This window comes from Pinus tabuliformis, chromosome 3_1 (genome assembly GCF_031772625.1).
Source record: "Pinus tabuliformis cultivar Carrire ecotype Pingquan chromosome 3_1, CPIR1, whole genome shotgun sequence".
In the NCBI taxonomy this organism is placed as follows: Eukaryota; Viridiplantae; Streptophyta; class Pinopsida; order Pinales; family Pinaceae; genus Pinus; species Pinus tabuliformis.
In genome coordinates this window covers 626,413,837-626,422,477 of record NC_142301.1, presented here as the reverse complement: position 1 = coordinate 626,422,477, position 8,641 = coordinate 626,413,837, and positions in this window count along the sequence as shown.

The following is an 8,641-nucleotide window of genomic DNA, read 5'->3' as shown; positions in this document are numbered from 1 at the left end:
TTGATCCAACCCCTTTGGATGAGTGGATCAAAAAGCCGGAAAAGAAAAATCCACAAGCGTCTGTGGTTTGGAAGGAAACTCTGGACTCAATCAAAATAATTGAGCAAGGACTCTCCTCGCAGGTGGGAAATGGAGAGCAAGTAAGAGTAGGGGAGGATCCATGGGTGGGTTGCAACGAAGGTTTTTCCCTATCCCCGGGCATCATCGACCAATTGGAAACAAGAGGAATTTATCACAAAGAGCCACAAAGAAGGTGAACAATCACCTCATTGGTTATATATATATCCTCATTGTATGAGCAAATGACTTTTCACCTTGTCTCCTCCCGCAAGGCATTAGAGAGACAAGTTAGTTCTTTTGGGGAGCAAGGAGTGGATCCAACGCTCCATTATTGGAGCTAGGGGTGTTCATTGTGTACATGTGTCTTGTAACTTTCACTTAATATCAGAGGCCTCATGGCCAACACGTTCTTCAACATGGATTATGAATATTTGTAAGAGTATTTTGTGGATGTTTGCAATTCATGTTTTCTTTCATCTGTGCTAAAGTAGTTGAACTATTTTGGTTATTTTAGTACTTATCATATTGAGAATGTGTTGTAATGGTTACTATTTCTCTCACATCCTTGTGGACTATTCTGCTAGATATTAGACAAATCTCTCTTGTTGATTGGTTGATATTGACCGTCACATCTTTGTGGACTATTCCCCTAGATGTTAGAGTGATCCTTCTTGGTTATGTGTGTCTCTACTAGGGTGGTACTATTACCTCTCTCTTAGAGGATCACTTTCTTTTCTCCCTCTGCACTAAAAGAACCTTGACACACTTACAATCGAACACTCACCAGGAACACTCACATTCTTTCAAAGGCACATTTGCATTCTTCTCTTTTGCTGACAGTTAGAGTCAAGGAAATTCTTTAAGAAACTGAAAACGGGGCCATATTCCGAATGGGGCTCCTATCCCAAATGGTGTGAGGTCTAATTGGGACCACATATCGGGGAGACCCCTTGAATGTTGGCGAGTCCAACAACGTCAACATATTCCTACAAAATAGAGGCATGATTTTAATGGAGAATAGGTTGTGGTGGTGGTAGATTTTATGGAAACAAAATGGGCCTAGGAAGGCCAAGATTACCTTATATCTTTTTTTGAATGAAAAATATTAACATGGGAAAATGGATTGAAAAGAGTTTGGTCGAACCCGAGAAGATGTGTGCTATGTGAATCTCAAGAGGAGACTACTTTACACCCTTTTGTTCATAGAAATTTTTCTCTACAGGTTTGGAAGTTGATCAATACCCTTTTCAAATCATCCTCTACATCCTGGAATAAGCCCTCCTTAGCCAACCTATGTGTTTGGTTGGTTTAATGATTCATTAGTTAGAGAGCTACAAGTCTTTCCGACAACATTTGTTAACACTATATGGTGGGCTAGAACTCAAGCTATATTTCAGGACTATTGTATTCTGGCTTAAGTAGCTATTGGAACTATTGAATCTATCTATAAGAATTTTAAGAACATATCGAAAATTAAGAAGAACAAAATTCGAATCATGCCTCCATTGCTCCCCTATACTCCTTGGGAATTTTTTTATGGAGCAGGTCAGGGACATCTCATGTGCTACAATGTTGGTGGTGTTATCTTCTTTCATCAGAATCATCATATTCTTATTCGATATTGCCATGGTTTTGGTATAAACATGAATGTGGAATTTACATCTTTGTGGACCTTATTATATGCCACCAATTTTAAGAACATTTGTAAGATGCAAATCATGGGAGATTCAAAGTTTGTCATTGATCAGTTGGATAACAAGGTTTTCATTGAAGCCCTTGTTTGGAACATATCATATGGAATGCCTATAATGAAATAAATAATATGGAATTGTTTTCTGCCAAGCACATCTCCATGGGAAATGAACTCAAAATTAGATTATCTTTCTAAAGAAGCTCTACAATTGGCATGTGGTTCCTTTGCAATCTATGCAATCCTAAAGAAATTTTGAAATGAACAATTATCTTCATAAAGATGTTTATAGTTTATCTTTTTAGTCACTTTCTTCTTAAATCACTAGATCAAATTACAAACATGATTAAAAATGTATATTTCACTTCACTATAAAAATAAAGATTTTCGTTTTTCACAAAAATAGATATCTATATCATTTAATTAGTATTTTTTTTAAATAAATCATAATATGAATTAAAATAAAAAAATTATGATTATGATTGCTTCAATTTAATATAATTTATAATTAGTATATTCATATAAATTAAAGGGCTAGAAAATTAAGAAAAATCTTTCAATAGAGAAAATTAAGAAAAGCCTTTATGTAGAAATCACATAAGAGAAATTTTTGGCCAACCCGTTTTGAACCAAACATTGTGGTTCATCATGACAATGAAGAGGCACCATGACAAAAGCTTAAATAGAGAGCAATGTAGAGCAAATTCATTATAAATATGAAACACTTACTCCATCATACATTTCAAATTGTTAAAATTTTAAAAAAATTAGAAAAGTTAACTAAATTGTAATTTTATCTAAAATTAAAATAATAATTTAAAAAAAACATGTAACAAGATTCTTAACCATGGAAATTCACTCTCAATTTGTTATGAAGATTTTATAAATAGGCTCTGTTACAATACTATGGTTGATCAATACAAGATGCGCAAAAAAACATAACTCAATTTATATGCCATTTTTTTCAAATGAGATTTCTTTTTAATTAATGAATTAAATTAAAAGGAAAAAAAAACATAACTATTTTGAAAATAAATCTCAACTTTTGATTTGTATACATTGCTAAAAATTTGTGATAATATTCTATGGAAATTAAATCCCTACCATCAATCTAATAATTATTAATAATTAATTAAAATTTTGAAAATCATATTCCAAAATAAATATACCTATCAACAAAATTAATAACTATTAATTGCCTTTTAAAAATACACTCATCAAAAACTATCTCTAAAAATTAACATATTATAAATTTATAATTTCAAAATAATAATAATAATAATAATAATAATAATCTAAGCAAAAATACTTCTTAATATCAATATTTCGTTTTCTTTTTTATTAATTTATATTTTCTTTCTTTATTCTGATTATTTTACTTCAGTTTTTACAAAGGCCAAATAACGAACAGTCTGATATCCTCACAACATGCCAAAACTAAATGAAGAAACCGAATAGTGAACAACCTGATATCCTTATAACATGCAACACTTATTGCACTGCTAGGGACCAACCTTCCATTAAGTACATAATCATTGTGATTGTTACAAACTTATCAGAGTATCTCTAAGAGTTCAAACCGATTGTTCCTTTTTTTTACCATATTTTGAGGAGCGTAGTCTAAACAAATCAGGTTTTTCCCTACAACAATAAAAATTCTAGTATGTTTTTGAAAATCCATGTTATAACAACGACGTTTTTCCCAAACAATAGAAATTCCAGTGTGTTTTTGAAAATCCTGGTTAAAGTTGCTATAAGCACCACCCAAAGTGATGCAAACATTCCCCAATACAATTTCTTGAAATTTGTTTTGGTAGATTTCGAAAAAAAACAAAAAATTCACCATTCACACTAAAGTGTGGCCTCGTAAGACAAAGCCTTTTTCAGGCATTCAACCAATAGAAACTCCTCTAGTATGCATGACAAATGGAATACCAGTCACAAATATGAAAATATGTATAACAATGGAATACCTGTGGCAAATATAAAACAATATTGTTTTGTTGTATCAAAAGCTATGAAACATATCAGAAAAAAATGATTTAAAAAATATAACCCAATAGTAATTGAATATATATATAATCCATATCGCTTCTGAATTTGAAGTGTCATTAACCATTTTTATTATTCAAAACTAATATATCAATCTCTGAGTTTAAGTAATTCCTACTTGACTGGAACCCATTTTGTAAGATTATCTGAGCATAAACGCCCCAACAACAAACAGGATAGAGATCTGCGAAATTTGGTTTTGACCGTTTTCAGAAGAAATAATTCAACTTGTGTAGCCACAGAGTTTTGAATGATTCATGGCAAGCCCCTAGTCTTAATGAACAGTATACGGTAATTTAACCATCATTTGATCAATCTGGTACTGTGCAGCCTATCCACTTTATCCACTTCCTCATCTAAAAACTGATTGCAAAGTTACCAATACAGGGATCATAGTATCATGCCGTCAATTTCCTTATCCTGCTGTCAATTTCCTTCTCCATTGTAATTAATCAATTTCCTTAGCATCACATCCTACGGCAATCCTCTCAGTGGAGGTCTCCAACAGCAAATTCTAGCAACAGAAGTAGGATCTTGCTCAGATTCTCCAACTCAGAATTCTTTGGCTAACAGGGCTGCCAGTTGCTGTTTTGTTATAACAACTTTTAATCTCACTGCGCCGTCTTCCTTATCCTTGAGAGCTGACGCAACTTTTGTTCTGCCGAGCTGTGGAGCATATTCTGATATGGAGTCAGCTTCTAGATGGAAAATGGACGCTCTTTAAAGCGAGAGCCATCTTTAACCTGAGCAGGAAAAAGATAATAGAGCTCCCTGCGAATCAACTCCCTGGCGCGCAGAGCAGAGGTTCTGTGTACGACATCAGGGTGGAGAATTTGAAATTCAAATTTCTATGGTTTGGGCGGGTTTGCAAAATTCAAAATGAGCATCGCATTGAATATTTAATTTAATGGTCCATTGGTACTTACTTAGTCGGGGCTCGTTCCTACGGTCGTCGGAAGCTGCCGGAAATTAGTCACCCGGCATCCCATGACCATACGATGTATATTACCATGCACTAACCCTCACCGTGCACTAACCCTCACGGCGAGCCCCATGATGGTGATCCCCATAAGATGGTGATGGTCACGCTGCATACAAAGAAGGGAGGTCTCGTCAGTACTGTTACATGTACTTAAGCTACATTAAATACCCAATAGCATAGGAAATATTGCTTGCCGACTTTCACCCCCTTCTTGAGAGCGACAGGGTTGTCTTCAGTGAACTTTCAAAGTTGTCCTGCCTGTTCTTTGAACTCATGTCCTATGGGACGTCATGAGTAACACTAATTAGTTGTCTCAGAATAAAAAATAAATCTCGCTTGGGACTGCAGCCACTTGTTACATAATTAGCTTTTGTATGTAAATTCAATTCATTCGGCTACACTTTCGTCTTCTATGAATCAGTGGCCATCTGTCTAAAGCTTTGTTTCCAGCCTGCCATTTGGACTTTCTAAAATCCCTGTGAGCATGGACAAAATTCATTATGGCGAATGGGCCCACTGGATCGCCTTTGGCTCGTTTTTACTGGTTGTTAATGTTATTTCTGAACCAGGTGAGAGTTTAATAACTGACTTTTGAATACTCTTTTCGAATTGTGCTTGCTTTTTAACCGCTACTCTTTCATTTATTTTTCATATTGGTTGAAAGTATTTTGCTTATTTAATTGTTTTGTAATCTTATAGAGGGATTTTTTAGTATCACTTGCTGAGGGGAAATGAATACAACTCGCAACGACATAACATGGGTCGGGGATGCTCATTACTGTTGGGAATTTTCTAGTAAATTCCAAAACAAAATGATTGAACAGAAAATGATGTTTTGTTTCTCAAGATCTTAAGGCAGGGAAGCATAAAATTTTTTTGAGTAGACAGGGTTTTCCACGTACAAATGAAACTTGTATTCATTAATAAAATGCCTGATATAAAATAAGATCTTCTTCCTCCAACAAAAGAATTACACCAGTTCCAAAAAAAATTTACTCCGTCTCTGCAACAAAAGATACTCTGTCTCACAATAAAAATTCAACACTACTGTGTAAAATTTTTTATTTAAGTACCGCTCCGTTACATTCCATATACCTTAAAAAAAAAACATTACATATTCAACTAACAAAAATTATGAGATTTGCGCTGCTGCGCATTCCTTTCTTTTCCCACAAACGAACAACCAAAATCTTCACGCTGCTGCGTTCTCTTCATTTACATTGCTATACATCCCAATACAACAACAACATAAAAATTACATATATATTTTTACTTCTTCCGTAAAAAAAACTACACCCATACTCCAATGGAAAATATAAAAACATTAAAATAAAAACATTTACCAACCATCCTACGAATACAATTAATTTTACCAACCATCGTACGAATACAATTAATTTCATTAATTGTTTCACTGGCAACCCGCGGTCAAAATGAAACTTCACCCAATGTCCATTTTGTGCAGGTCTGTCGCTGTACGTCAACCGTTGATCTGCCCTCAAAAAATCGGACGACTGTGATGGCTGTTGTCAATTTCGTGAGGCCCTTCCTTGCTGAACTTTACCGGCGGGGGATTGGTGGTTTTGAAACCGTCCCGGCCGGGGGATTGGTGGTTTTAAAACCGTACTGTGGACACGCGTCCGTTGGTCGGTGTGATCGGAGCCTCCTCATGAAATTGTTGGGTATTTTTCATGGGAAAATACCAAAAACCAAACAAACAAACACCACAGAGGCAATGCTCTATTTCTACCTTTCTAGGATCTTTTGTGCACAGGGAAGCTTTAAAAAAAATCTCAGAACAGAGTATTACACAGCCATAAAATTCTTGTATTCATTAAAATATAAACTGCCTGAAACAACATTCATCCTCTTTTACTGAGAGGGATTTACCAAAAATACATTCAGCCAACTCTGATACATATTCATCCTCTTTGCTGAGAGGGATTCACCAAAATTTCTTTCACCCATAAAAAAAAAACTATGTCTCCACCTGAGAATTCACTGTGCTGGGTTTATTGCAGTAAAACCCTTTTTTTACTTTACTGGTGTAAAACTATTTTTACACATACTCAATAAAAATTTCATTACATTCACCATTTCAAAAAATACCTGTGCGTTCTTTCCTCCTGCATTTCAATGCATACCCAATACAAAAAAAGATCTATGCACTGTTGTGAAATATCTTCCCCTGCTTCACGTGCGCTCCCCTGTTCTCTTTTCTCGCACTGTTGTGCGTTCATTTCACTATATTGTTTTGCTCCCCTCGAGCTCTCATATTACAATGGTCAACTACCTAAAAAAAAGTTACACACGAGCTCTACATACATATGAATTTTACATTGCGTATATAAAATGATATAATGACCATACCTGTCATTAATATCCACCATACCTTCGTGCATAAAAAACATTATTTACAACCGTGGATTTTTCAACATATATGGTCAACGCCCTTTTTTTTAACAAAATATAACACATATAATATATATATGCCCATACCTCTCGTTGATAAAAAAATAATAAAATTAAGACTTCATCAACCATTTACCAATCCCTGTGAAGTCATTAAATTACCCTGACACAACTGCGGTCAAACTGAAGTTTCAATTCACTCCACGCAAGGTTTTAAATGCTGGTTCAAATGCAGGTTTGGTTGATTGACGGCGGAGGATGAAGAAGCAAATCGGACGGCGGTGATGAATATCGGGAGGCCATACTTGACTGATCATTACGTCCCGATATGTCAGAGATGATGACGTATGGGGAGAGCCACGCGTCTGCCCCATATTATATCGGGCTCTTGTGTACGAAAACTGCCTTGTGACCAAAGGCGGTCCGATATGCATCAGGGTGGTTTGCGGTTTCGTTCTGGCGGTTTTGGGTGCAGCGGTTTGGGCGTTGGTACGACTGCTGAGTCGGCTGCCCACGTCCGCCTGCTGCCTGTAGCTGGAATTAACATTCCAACACTCCCCTTTAATTTCAACTGCTGGGCATTCAATCATACCCAAACACTTCCTCACATCGAGGGATTCACCAACACTGTTGTTACAAAGACATCTTCCTCACATAGAGGGATTCACCAATCTGCTTCTGATGCAGTTCCACAAACAACAAAATAGTCTTCCTCTTAACAGAGGGTTTCACCTGTGATTGTGCTAAAGAGCACCTTCCTCATGACAGAGGGATTTACCTGTGACTGTGTTGAAGAGCACCTTCCTCATGACAGAGGGATTCACCATAACAATGTGCTGAAGAGCACCTTCCTCTTGACAGAGGGATTCACCTGTGACTATGCTGAAAAGCATCATCCTCTTGATAGAGGGATTTACCATGTGTATGCTAAAAAGCATCTTCCTCTTGACAGAGGGATTTACCATGACACTGTGCTGAAAAGCACCTTCCTCTTTAACAGAGGGATTCACTAAGAACTTCACTTCCTCTCACGGAGGGATTACTGCCAAACACTGCTTTAGATGCAGTTTCAAAACAAAACATTCATTGCACTGTTGTGCATACTCATTACATTGTTCTTTTATGCTGCTGCATATTCTCTGCTGCACTGTTGTGCCATCTTCTTTGCTGCGTCTACCCCACACTGTTGTGTCTACACTTGCTGTTGTGTTGCTGCACTTCACTTACATTTCTTTGCAAACTCTGCATTGCTGTGCATTCTTCAAAGACAGAATACTCCGTCTTTTCTGGAACAATTACTCTGTCCCACCTTACAAATTTACACTGCTGTGTGTAAACATTTCTTATATTTACTGCTGTTGCATATGTTGCATTTCAATTCAATGAACAACACATTCACTATACTTACATTTACTGCTGTAAAGGAAAAATTTCTTTTACATCTG